General features: G+C 42.2%; 1 pseudogene; it reads left to right on the forward strand.

Annotated features, from left to right (window-relative positions):
* The first annotated feature begins 350 nt into the window (after window positions 1-350).
* LOC118842813 overlaps window positions 351-13,778 on the forward strand; it is a 32,204-nt pseudogene continuing 18,776 nt past the window's right edge.

Consider the following 13,778-nt stretch of genomic DNA (forward strand, 5'->3'; position numbering starts at 1 on the left):
CAATGAACCTTTGATTTCAGATGTCGGACTTGATCATATGATCCCAGAATCAGAATTAGAAAGATGGAGCCATCTAGTCCAAGCCATACCTGAAGAGGAAGCCCCTCTGCAATGACTCCGTGAACGGTTAAGCAGCCAGAACTTGAAGACTTCCAGATGTGAGACACTCCCAGCTTTCCTGGTCAGATCACTGCACTTTGGGGCAGCTCTGATTGTAAGGAAAGCTGTCCTTCCACTGAGCCCCATCCATCTGCCTGGTTTCCATCCATCTGTGCTAGTTCAACTCTCCTGGGGTCAAGCGGAATAAGTCTGATCGCTCTTCCTTGGTTTGGGGGTGACCCTACATGATGATGGCGATGAAGGTGGTGATGATGATGATGCTGAAGATAAACAGGGTAAGGATGATGAAGAAGAGGATGATGATAATGATGAAGATGAAGAGGATGAAGATGATGCAGATGATGATGATGATGATGATGAAGATGAACGGGGTGAGGATGATGAAGAGGATGATGATAATGATGAAGATGAAGAGGATGATGATGATGCAGATGATGATAATGAAGATGAACGGGGTGAGGATGATGAAGAGGATAATGATAATGATGAAGATGAAGAGGATGAAGATGATGCAGATGATGATGATGAACGGGGTGAGGATGATGAAGAGGATGATGATAATGTTGATGATGAAGATAAACAGGGTGAGGATGATGAAGAGGAGGATGATAATGATGAAGATGAAGAGGATGAAGATGATGCAGATGATGATGATGATGATGATGATAATGAAGATGAACGGGGTGAGGATGATGAAAAGGATGATGATAATGATGAAGATGAAGAGGATGAAGATGATGCAGATGATGATGATGATGAAGATGAACGGGGTGAGGATGATGAAGAGGAGGATGATAATGATGAAGATGAAGAGGATAAAGATGATGCAGATGATGATGATGATGATGATAATGAAGATGAACAGGGTGAAGATGATGAAGAAGATGATAATAATGAAGATGATGATAAAGATGATGCAGATGATGATAGTGATGATGATGATGAACAGGGTGAGGATGATGAAGAGGATGATGATGATGATAAAGATGAAGAGGATGAAGATGATAATGAAGATGAACGGGGTGAGGATGATGAAGAGGATGATGATAATGATGAAGATGAAGAGGATGAAGATGATGCAGATGATGATGAGGTTGGTGAAGATAAGGATGACAATGAAGATGGTGACAATGAGGATGTTAAGAATAGTAATAGCTGACATTCGTGTAATACTTGAAGGTTGTTAAAGCATTTTTCTTATAGTCCATCATTCAGTCCTCACAAAAGATCCCGAGTTATGTTTCTTGTCATATTATCCCCATTTTACAGATGAGGAAATGAAGTTTGAGAAGGGTTAAATGCTTTAGTCAGGGCTGAAGCCTAGTGTGGGTATTACTATTGTGATTTTCTGGTTTATTGCGTGGGGAGACTGGGAGATTCAGTGATTGTTCGATCACAGAACAAAAACCAAGGATTTTTTTCCTCTTGTTTTACTTTTGCTGAAGTTGACAGACAGCAGGTATTATTAAATGAGGCATAGGAGGGATCAGAAGGGTGGAGAGCAATGAAGGTGCCATCTTCATTTAACTTTATTCTTTCTTGGATTCCCTCATTGCCAATCCAGGGGAGATCTCCAGAGTCAAGACAGCTTCATCAAATCCCTATAGCTTCTTAGAGGCCACCAAAATAGATTTTGAGGGTACAGGATGCACATATGATGTTAAACAGATGTTAAAGGAAATTTTTATCCTTGTCAGTTAAATGTCCGGGACAAAGAATTTCCGTTTTGCACCTAATCTAACACATTCAAGGACTACACCTGGTATTGGCCTGGAGGCACAGTTCTTGGCTTGTATGTGGCTGACCTTCTTTGGGGGCACAGCCCTGTGAGATTAGTCTGAGACTTTGGCTCAGTGAGGATTAAAGAACTGTCAGTTCTCCCTTATCAGGGAAAGTTCTGTTAGAGAATGCTGGTTTTATTAGGGAGGTGCTTTCTGGTCACTGCTCCTTAACTGAAATGACTTGCAGATGACCCTGAAGAGCTCAAGCCCAGAAGCTGAGAGCAGAGAGAAACCTGGTGACCAAGAGACCAGTGGAAAAGCAAATACTTGTTAATTTTTATTTTTCAGAGGGAGGAAGGTATTAACAGCTGGGGGATCAAGAAAGGGTTCATATAGGAGATATAGGCTGGGATTTGAAGGAAGCTCGGGATCCTAAGAGACGAGGTGAGGAGACAGTGCATTCCAGCCCAGGGGCACAGCCTGAATAAAGCTAGCATGATGGGAGATCAAATGTGACAAATAACACTAAAGCCAATCAGCTTAAGTGGACCTTAGAGTACTATGTGAAGTGAAATAATGGGCAGTAAATCTGGAAAAGCAGATTGGAATCAGGCTATGAGACCCCTGAAATGACGAACGGGGCTGTGTACTTTACCACTCTCTAGTATTTTTCGTGGCAATATGACATGAAAAGTGCACTGGAAAAGTGGACAGTAAAGTCTTTAAGGGGGAAAGGGTGTCATCATATGGGCAATCATCAAGACTTTGGGGCTGGCAGCTTACATAGAATCCGGGGCTGGGGTAGGGAGAATAAAGGGAAAGGAGAATGGAATAGCAACAGTAGATATCTAGTTCAGCCACTTTCTCCGTCACTCCCGTGCCATCTCTGAATGATCCTGCGAAGCTCACTAACTCTTATTGCCTTTTCACAGATAAAGAAGAAACTAATATCTTAGGGGCAAAGATAAACTAGGATTTTGTATCCTGGGAACTTTGACTTAAGTACATGTTTGGAATCAAAGCATCCCTCTGTCTTGGGGTCAACCACAGCCTTCAGTGCCTTTCAGGAATGCCCTTTGGGTCGGAGTCCTTTATCTAGTTAACGTAGTTGAAGTGGGACAGGAAGCACAGGGATGAGATCAGCAAATATTTGCCAGGAGAGAGAGAGAGAGAGAGAGAGAGAGGGGGAGAGAGAGAGAGAGAGAGAGAGAGAGAGAGAGAGAGAGAGAGAGACAGAGACACACACAGAAAGAGACACACACACAGAGACAGAGACAGACAGAGACAGAGAGACAGAGAGAGACAGGGACAGAGAGAGAGAGACAGAGATGCAGAGAGACAGAGTGACAGAGAGACAGAGACAGAGAGAGACAGACAAAGACAGAGATGCAGAGAGAGAGAGAGACAGAGAGAGAGACAGACACAGACAGAGAGAGACCCACACAGAGACACAGAGAGATACAGAAACCGAGACAGAGAGAGGGACAGGGACAGAAAGAGACAGCAAGAGACAGAGACACAGAGAGACAGAGATATAGAGACAGATACAGAGAGAAAGAGAGAGAGAGAGGGGGGGGAGGGGGAGACGGAGGAGCTAATACAGAGAAAAGCCCAATGTGCATCAAAATATTCATAGCAATATACTTTTTGTGGGAAAGACTGGGAATGAATTTGGGGTGAAGGACTATGGGTGTGTAGCAAAGTGTCCACTCTCAGATGAGGTGACTCTGTCAGTGATTTGGCTTAACTGCTCTTTGTAACTAAGGAGGACTCATTGGGGTGGATATATTGGGAAATGATTGTAGCATAAAAGCCAGAGACAGCAATAAAACTGCAAAAGGCTCATCACAATCTATTTCTTGAGCAAATCGTCTTGAATGTACACAAATTAATAAGAAACATTCTTTATGTTTTTAGATGGAGATGTCAATTTCCCAAGTTGGCCCCACATTCTGAGCATCCTCCATGTGAACCTCCTTTGTTTTTTCTCTGAATTTGCTTTAGCTATGTGCCTTGTTCTCTACAAAGACAACTCTATCCAGTTTCAAGACTCCCCAAGAAGGGTGAGCACCTCCAAAGATAGCCCAGATTGCTGCCAGAGTGGCAGAGTTAGGCAAATTTTGAGAAGCAAGTTATTGACTAGCCTACAAGATGTTAAAACCTCCAGGAGCCCAGAGGACCCTTTCGTATTGAAAGGGACAGGTATAAATGGGTGTCTATGGATTTCCAAAGGCAAAGATATTTTGGAAAGAGTGTAAAAGGTAATATTCTGAGTTCTCCAGTCCCCAGGGGCTTAATTCACTGCTGCTTGAAATTTGCAGGGTCCTCATTTGGAGATTTTTCCATCCCCTGGTAAAAGGCACCCACTTTCTCCTCCTGAATTAGTTGGTGAGTAGGATGTGATGCCATGCTGAGCACTGAGGTAATCAGGGGAGGGAGGGAGTGAAGAGCTCAGTAAGGAAGAGTTATTGATCCCGTTTCTGGGAGAAGCCCACACAGAACAGCATAGAGCAGCAACATTTTAACATAAACTAATTACAACTACCCAGTCCTTATCTGATTCTCCTGATTTTATTTGAGTAAAACATATGTGGGAACTCCTACATGACTGAAGTCATACAGGATATGAGGAGGCTAGGATTCGAAGGAAAGTGATGTCAATAAAATAGATCTCTCTTTCTCTCTCTCTCCCTTTTGTTGTTCTTCAGTCATTTCAGTTGTGTCTGACTCTTGGTGATCCCATTTGGGGTTTTCTTGACAAAGATACTGGAGTGGTTTGCTATTTCCTTCTCCAGCTCATTTTACAGATCGAGAAACTGAGGCAAGCAAGGTTAAGTGACTAGCCCAGGGTCACACAGCTATTAAGTATCTGAGTCTAGGTTTAAACTCTGGGTGATGAGTCTTGCTGACTCCAGGCTCAGAACTCTATCCACTGTGCCACTTAGCTGTCCTTTTATTTTAGTTACATTGTGTATAGTCTCTTAGTTCAGTTTTCTTTTTCTTTCATCAGTTCACATGGATCTTCTAATGTATTTCTGAACTCCACATATGTTCCCTTTTATTTGTCAACAGTACATCCATATATCATAAAGGTGGCAGTAGATAGTTGGCTTTGAAATGAAGAAAGCTCCGTATCCAAACCCTGTCTGTGACTCAGACTGTGTGATCCTGGATAAATAATTTAATCTCTCAAAGTCTCAGGCAGCTCTCTGATATTACTCTAAACCACAGAGGAGATTATAATCTACCTTGGTAGATGGGGTTTCCTCACTGGGCATCCAATGTACAAATGAAACCACAAGTCCAAGAAACAAAAGAAGTCCCCATACCAGATTATTCCCCTCTCCCTCCCCCTCCCTTCTACAGATATACCAGCACACTTAGTGGTTTTTCATGTTAAAATATTTACCTTGGTTTCTGTCTTTTTTAACTTCTGATAAGCTTGTAATGATGTTCAATGTCTACCTTTTTATATGACTTTGCTTTGTGTTCCAATCTCGAATTTTTACCCATCTTTGGAATTTTAATTTTATCCTAGATGTCAGGGCCCTCAGGGTAGCAGAAGGGCCTGAATATTAGAAACAGGATTGCAGAGATAAAGAGTGAGAGCTAGTCTGGTTTCAAGTAACCAAGACCCTAGATCCTTCTGTCCTGGTAATCTGCCCTGCCAGCTCTCCTAGCTTTCATATCATGAAGTCGAGTCTTGGTGCATGAATAGCTCCTGACTCCCATCTCCTCTATACCTGGCTTGAATGGTTGCTGACTTCCTGAGTCTCTTATCCAGTGACTTTCCTCCGGGTTCCTGCCCTCCTCCTGCTGACCTGGCCATAGCATCATACACAGAGAGCTGGATCAGACAGACCTCAGAGGTCAGTCAGTCCAACCTAATTATTCTTTGGGATGAGGAAACTGAGGCCCAGAGAGGTTCAATGACTTGTTTAACATCACAAAGCTAGCGAGAGCCAGGATTCAAATCCAAGTCTTATGACTCTTAATTTAGAATCCATGACAATTTAGCTTTGGTGTTCTTAATGAGACTGTTCCCTCACTGATTAATATGATAATAGCAGTTCAGAGAGGTTAGCCAGAGTGAAGGCATGGAGATGAGAGATGGAGTATTGGGTATAAGGAACAGAGAAAAGAACAGTTTGGATGGATGACAGAGTTCAGGAGGAGGAGAAAAGCACACAGAGACTGGGCAGCTAGGTTCAAACCAAGTTGGGAAGAACTTTAAAAGCAAACAGAGGATTGATGTTTTATTCTAGTTTATTGAGAAGGGTCAGATCTGCTCTTTGAGAAGATAATTTTAGCAGCCATGAGAATGATGGACCACAGCAGGAAGATATGAAGCAGGGAGCCCAATTAGGAGGCCATTGCAATATTCTAGGTAAGAGGTAATAAGCCTGGATTTGGGTTATGGAGATCTCAGTAGAGAGAAGGGTCAGATTTGAGAGGTATTGTGGAGGAAGAAAAGACAAGATTTGGCAAGTGATTGGATATATGAAGTGAGGAAGAGCAAAGGGTCGAGGATAATGCTAAAGTTATGAATCTGGGAGTTAGGGAAAATACTTATGCGTCTGAGAGAAATAGGGAAATTTGGAAAAGGCCAAGAATAGGAATAAAGATGGTGAGTTCTGTTTTGGATATATCAGATTTCAGATGTTTGTGGGACAGCCAGTTTGAAACATCCAGTAGACGACTGGTGATGCAGGAGTGAAATTTCCGAAAGAGGTGAGGTTGTATACCTATCTGCACAGATGATAGTTAAATCCGTGGGAGCTGATGAAATCACCGAGAGGATGTAGAGAGGTGTATATGCTAGGCACTGTGTTAGCTTCTAGGAATACAAATACAAGCAAGTAAGACTTAAATATAAGCTGCCCTCAGGGAGGTTACATTCTAATGGAAGAAATCAACGTATTAAGAGGCACTGGAAAGTATCTATGAGAGGGGAGGGGTTCAGGTGCCAAGGGATGTTATGGGGCTAGGAAACGGCATGGATACCTAGGTCCCTGGCAAGGTAGGCTTACTTTCCAGAGCTGAGGGACCCAGAGATGAAATCAGGTTACCAGTAAAGAGGAGATGGAAGGCATGGGATGGAGTGAGAAGAAAAGGACCCTGGACAGAACCTTGGGAAATACCTAGCATGATGATGATCTAGCAAAGGAGACTGAGAGGGAACAGACAGAGAGGTAGAACCAAGAGAGAGGATCGGCATGCAATTCCAGTGGTAAGAACGTGTCCAGGAGCAGAGGGTTATCAACAGTGTCAAACACAGCAGATAGTTTGAAAAGGATGAGGATTGGGAAAAGACCATTCAGTTTCACAATTGAAAGATCTACTAATAATGTTGGAGATGCCAATTTCATTTATCATATGAGGAAGGAATCCAGATTGCAAAATGTTAAGGAGTGGGTGAGAGGTGGGGAAGTAAAGGCAATGAGTTATGACATCATTGATAGAAGTTGGCTGAGAAAGGAAGGAGAGAGAGAGGATGATCACTTGAGGGGTGGCAGGGTCTGGTGGAGGTTTTTAAAGGATGTCCATGAACTCTGACAGCCAGGTAGTACAGAGGATAGAGCACTAGTCCTGGAGTCAGGAAGACCTGAGTTCAAATCTGGCCTCAGACACCAGCTCTGTGACCCTGGCCAAGTCACTTAACCTTGCTTACCTTATTTTCCTCATCTGTAAAATGAACTGGAGAAGGAAATGACAAAACAACTTCAATATCTTTGCCAAGAAAACCCCAAATGGGGTCATGAAGAATCAGACACGACTGAAAAACAATGACCAGTGCTTATTCCTGAAATAATGCATTTAGGCAATGCTCTTTTACCTTTACTATGAGAGGAAAGAGATGGCATGAAAGTATTGGATAAAAGAGCCAGGCTTATACTCCTGAAGATCTGGGTTCAAGTCCTGTCTGTAATACATATTGAGCATGTTACCATGGGTGAATCCCTTAACCTGTCAGATCTCTAGGTAAAGCTAAAAGTTACCACTGAGTTGCTGATCTGGTTTGGCAGAGACAGTTTTTACACCAAGAATTTCCTGTGCTTATGAAATCAGAGCCCCAACCCCATTGTAACCAAATGAGGGAAAGGGAAATGCCTCCTTCATCACCATCCATATGGTACATAATGGTATAAACTGATATGGGCAGTAATAATAATATCTAGCATGCATCTAGCACTTTAAAGTGTGACAGATCTCAAAGGAAATATTTGCAAACGTGCTTAGCACAGTGCCTAGCACATAGTAGGTGCTGTGTAAATGATTATTCCTTTCCTTCTTTAATTTGATCCTCATTACAACTCTGGGAGGTGGGTATTGTTATTAGGATTATCATATTCTTATAGATCATCCTCATTTAACAGACAACGGAAAGGGAGCTAGTTAAGCTAGTAGATGTCTGAGTTCAGAGTTGAACTTGTCTTGCTCACTCCAGGTCCCGTGATCACCCATTGCACGATGTAGAGAAGCATTAATTCTTGTCTCTATGTCTCCAGCCACTAGCAAGTATGGTGCAATCCATCCTGTAAATGCTTACTACCTCTTTGTAGAACTGAGTTGAATTGAGCCATTTTGCATACTAAGACCGCCTTTTGTTGCCAGGCTCATTTAGCAGATAGGACAAAGACTGAAGGTAGAAAAATCAGAGCTGCCTAGGCCAGGTTCCAGCAGGGCTTGAATAGAGATTGTTTCCTTTTTTTCTCTTCATGCCTAATCCCTCACACACAGTAGGCACTTAATAAATGTTTTTTAGTTAAAATGAACTAAACTGAAGTGAATTGAGATTAGAACAGGAGAGGACTTTGGAGTCATTTAGTCCAATGTCTTAGATTGTTGGATGAAGAAAATAAACGCCAGAGGAGGGAAACGATAGTGCCCGAGGCTGCATAGCTAGAAATTGGCAGACTCAAGATTAGCGAACACCTACTCTGCCCCGAGATCTGAGGCTCGTAGTACTACACCACACTGCCTCCCAGTGGCGATCTCTGGTAGTGGACCCAAGCAGAGTGCGTTTTCTAGGCTAGAGCGCCAAGATTCAGGGTAGGGAGTAAGAACAGAGAAAATAAAAGAAAAATCAGCAACAAATAAACTAGGATGCAGATCCTCCAGGGACCGGGAGGCTGACGGTGCCTATCCCACCTCTTAGTGTTACCCCGGGCAAGGCACTTAACCTCTTTCAAGTCTCAGTCTTCTCTGCAAAATGAGGAAAATCATAGCATGTAGATCACAGAATCTGAGTCTGTGAGGACTTAACATACATAAAAGTACTTAGTAAAACTTAAACTGCTATATAAATATTGGATACTATTATTTTTAAAAGAAAAAAAATCATTGTACTTGAAATGGAGAATCTGCACGGTATATAGCTTCATACATACACGCACAGAAGAGCAAGACAGATTTGATATCTACATGATAAATTCCACATGTTAGTTTCAAATCTGTCTTGCTTGTCTTTGTCGCCTTCTGATCTTCCTTCTGTTCCCTTTTAGGCATTTAGCAATGCTCCAGGGATCTTTTTTCCTTTCTTTTCTCCTTTTTTTGGGAGGGGCATCACTTCTACTGGTCCCCTCTGCTGTCTGGAATTTTTCCTTGCGGGGGATGCTACTGTAGCCAGTGACCTAGCCCACTGTAGGCATTGGCTTGTACCACCAATGTAATTGCACTTTGATGATGGGAATTATTCCTCTGGTTCAAACCGATCCAATTCAAGGAACATTTACTGAGCACCAGCTATGGATAACATCTTTTAAGTAACTGATCTCAGGGTAGAGGTGGAACATGGTATTGGGACTCTGGCCAGAGAGGACATGGGTGAAAATAAGATATCTGTGAAGTGCTTAGCACAGTGCCTGGCACGTGGTAGGTGCTATATGAATGTTTATTCCCTGCTCTGAGTCATACTGCCTACGTTGCCTTAAGTACATCACTTATCCTCCTCTGGCCTCAGTTTCCCCATATGTAAATGAGGATGTTGGACTTGATGGCCTCTAGGTCCCTTCCAGCTCTAGAGTTAAGACTGCATGCTCTGCAGTCCTCCATTTGCAAAAGACAAATTGACTATTACCATTGAAATGAATGATATAAGAAACCCGAGTATGAGCAAACCTTGACAGCCTGTTCAGTTTCAGCTGTGACGCCAGATTTGCATATTGCTGCTGGGCCTCCAACGGTCTATTGCATTTTTCCATTTTATTCCTTTACCCTCCAAAGTTTATAATTTGGTCATAAAAGTTAATCACTCTAGGATGAATCTTGTCAGGTGTGATTAACTGGTAATTAAGGTGGCATGATTATATATTCTTATAGTGTGAAGGGCTATTATGTTCCCAAGCCCATCTTCTCAAACATAACATTATTATTATTTCAACATGCATGGAAAAGCAGGAATAATGTTCTTGCATTAATTGATGAAGCAGGGAAGCTAGGAAAAGAATTGAGGTGCAGAGTTTCTACTAGCACCTGTGAATGAAACTTCTGATTTGTGAGGCTCAGAGGATCTGGATTGGAATCTTGTGTGCTTTGGGGCTAGCTACTTTACCTCTATGGTCCTCAGTTTCCTCCTCTGTAAAAAGGAGAAGGAGGTGGACTGAGTGGTCTCTAAGGTCACTTCAAGACCTATGGCTATGTGGTGGCAGGGAACTTTGAGGAGCCCACTGGATTATCTGGATTCAAAAGACTGCTTAGAAACTGCCTCTTAAGCAGCCCCAACACATGCTTTTGCCTTGACATAAGGTGTGTTTCAACAATCCGGCTAGCAGCTGTCATGGGGGTGAAAGACCAATGCAAGCCCAGCAACAAGAACACTGCCAGCACAGGTTCTTTGGATCTGCTTTACTAAGGAAAGCAACATTAAGGGGTTAACAAGCTTACTTTAATTCAGCATACAAATGCCATTCACTTAGTTCAGGGGAAAAAGCCAGCACCCTGAACTTCAGAGCAAATACAGATATATTACAAACATCGACAGACAGGCCAAATACAATTCATAGTTACCAACATCTAAGTTCAGCCCAGGAGCTCATAACAAGGGCTGGCCCAGAGTCACATGTGCCACCACTGCTGTGGGTCAGAGCTCCAAAAAAGAGAAATCCAACCCCTGGTTTTATATCTTTTTCAGGGTCAAGGGTGAGTCACACATGCCACTCATCCACGTGACCTGAAATCAACACAAAGAGGCGACTTAAACCCATGTGATCTAAAAGTCTCTGTTGTCCCAAACATGCCACTCAAACCCATGCAAACTAGGCCCTCCCCTGAGGCAAGGAGGTCACCAAGGACTCCCCATCTAATCAAGGAAACAAAGGCCAGACTCTTCAAGGGCACTTGATTGAACTGAGTGCTAAGAGCCCATTTTGATTGCCAACGCAGGTATCACCCCATTAAAATCATATTGGTAAGAATAGGACTTGTATTTTCCTGTTACCACCAACTATCACAGATTTTAGAGTCTAAACTCTAGAGTTTAGGAAGAGATATCAGTGGCCATCTAGGTCAGTCTGTACCTGGGTCAATCATTTCCCATCTTCCAAAGCCGATGGCCACAATTATCATCCCCACTCTCTCACCTTTGATCTCTCCCTATCTACAGGCTCCTTGGCTGCCCACACAAGCATCTGTGTTACCCCCATCATTAGACTGCTTGATCCTACCATTTCACAATTATCATTTATATTTCTCTTTCCCTTCATCACTAAACCACTTCAGAAGGCCATCTACAGTCAATGCCTCCCTTTTCTCTTCTGCAGTCCTTTTCAGAACCCCTGCAACATGACGTCCAACCTCACCAAGTGACCCATGAGGTCTTAGCAGCCAAATCTAATGGGCTTTTCTTTTTCCTCATTCTCCTCTGCAGCCTTTGATACCACTTCCTTCTCCTGGTTACTCTCTTTTCTCTTTGCCTTTGGGATACTTCTCTCTCCTGGTTCTCCTGCCTGTCTCTCCTCTCCTTCAGTCTCCTTGGCTGGATCTCCATCCGGGTCATGCCCATTAACCATGAGTATCCCCAGGACTCTATCCATCCTGGAGCCCTTTCTCCCTATATCCTAGTTTGCTTGGTGATCCCATCAATTCCCATGGATTCAATGATCATTGCTCTGCTAATTAATCCAGCACTGTTTTCTCTGATAAGCTACAGTCATGAATAACTTCTTGGATGTCCTGTAGACATTTAAACACAGTGTGTCCTAAACAGAACTGATTTTCTTTCCCCCAAACCCTTTGCTCTTCCTAACTTTCTTATTACTATTGGGGAACCCACATCCTTCCAGTGACCCAGGCTCAAGACCCACCACCATCTTTGGTTCCTCTCCCACTTATCATACATATGCAGTCTGCTGCCACAACTTGTTATTTCCACTCTCCAAACATCTCTCATACATATTCCTTCATCTCCATCACACAGTTGACACTCTGCTGTAGGTCCTCATCATCTTACATCTTCACTATTATAATAGTCTGCTGGTTGATTTCCCTGTCTCAAGTGTCTACCTCCTCCAGATAGTTTCCACTTAACTATCAAATTAATCTTCCTAAAGTGCTTGACTGACCATGTCACCTCCCTCCTTAATAAATTCCAGTGACTCCTAATTACCTCCAGCATCAAATATAAAATGCTCTGTTTGGCTTTCAAAGCCTTTCACAATATGACTCCTTTATATCTTTCTAGGCTTCTTACATATTGCTCTCCTTCATGTTTTCAATGATGTAGCAACACTGGCCTCCTTGCCATTCTTCAGGTGAAATACTCCATCTTATGACTCTAGGCATTTTATTTTTGAGGCAATGAGGATTAAGTCACTTGCCCAGGGTCATGCAGCTAGCATCTGAGGTCAGATTTGAACTCAGATCCTCCTGACTCCAGGGCCGGTGCTATCTACTGCAGTGACACCTAGTCGCTCTGCCATTCATTTTCACTGGCTTTCAAGCATGCCTGGAATTCTTCCCCTTTTCATTCCTCCCTCTTGACTTCCCTAACTTCTTTTGAGACCAAAGAGTTCTTAACCTGGAGTCTGTGACCTTTTTAAAAAAATATTTTGACACTTGTATTTCAATGTAATTGTCTTTGCAATCCTATATATTTTATTTTATGAATCTCAACATGTTACTCTGAGAAGAGATCCATAGACCTCCCCAAACTGGCAAAGGGGTCCTTCATACAAAAAGGTAAGAACCCCTCTTTTTGACTCTTCTCAAATCCCGCCTTCTAACAGAAGCCTTTCTCGGTCTTCCCCAGCACCCCTCCAACCCACCATCTTCCCTTATAGATTACCTTTCATTTACACTGCATACATCTTGTGCAGACATATGCATTTACCCCTTGTCCCTGCTGTTAGAATGTGAGATCTTTGAAGGAAGGATATGCGTTTTGTATTTTTTTCCAATCCTTAGCACTTAGCACACTTCCTGGAAATTAGTACGTACTTAATAAATGCTCACTGACTCATCGATTTAAGAAGTTAAGGTGTAGAGAAATTAAGTGACTTGCTCAAAATAATTTGTTGAATATTGTGCTCAAATATTTAGCATCTTTCTTGTTTATTTTTCAGTTAGATTTGTCTTAATCCGAAAGAGGCAAGTTTAAGTCTCTAACAACTATTGGCTTGTCTTCATCTTCCTAGGACACAGTTAATTTTTCTTTTAAATGCTTAAATGCTATTCTATTCAGCTTATGTATTTTAATCAGGTATGATTTTTTAAAAAATCATTATGTATGTTACCTTTGCACAAAATGTATTTTCCTCATGTTTTTCTCTTAATTCTTCCCATTACCATGTCTAAGATCATGGTTGACATTATTTTTTGGATATTAAATAAAAGGAATAATAAGCATTAATTAAGTACCTACTGTATGTCTAGCACCATACTAAGTACTTTTCATAAATATTACTTCATTTAACCCCCACTATGACTGAGGAAGGTGCT

Source organism: Trichosurus vulpecula, chromosome 3 (assembly GCF_011100635.1).
Source record: "Trichosurus vulpecula isolate mTriVul1 chromosome 3, mTriVul1.pri, whole genome shotgun sequence".
Classification (NCBI taxonomy): domain Eukaryota; kingdom Metazoa; phylum Chordata; class Mammalia; order Diprotodontia; family Phalangeridae; genus Trichosurus; species Trichosurus vulpecula.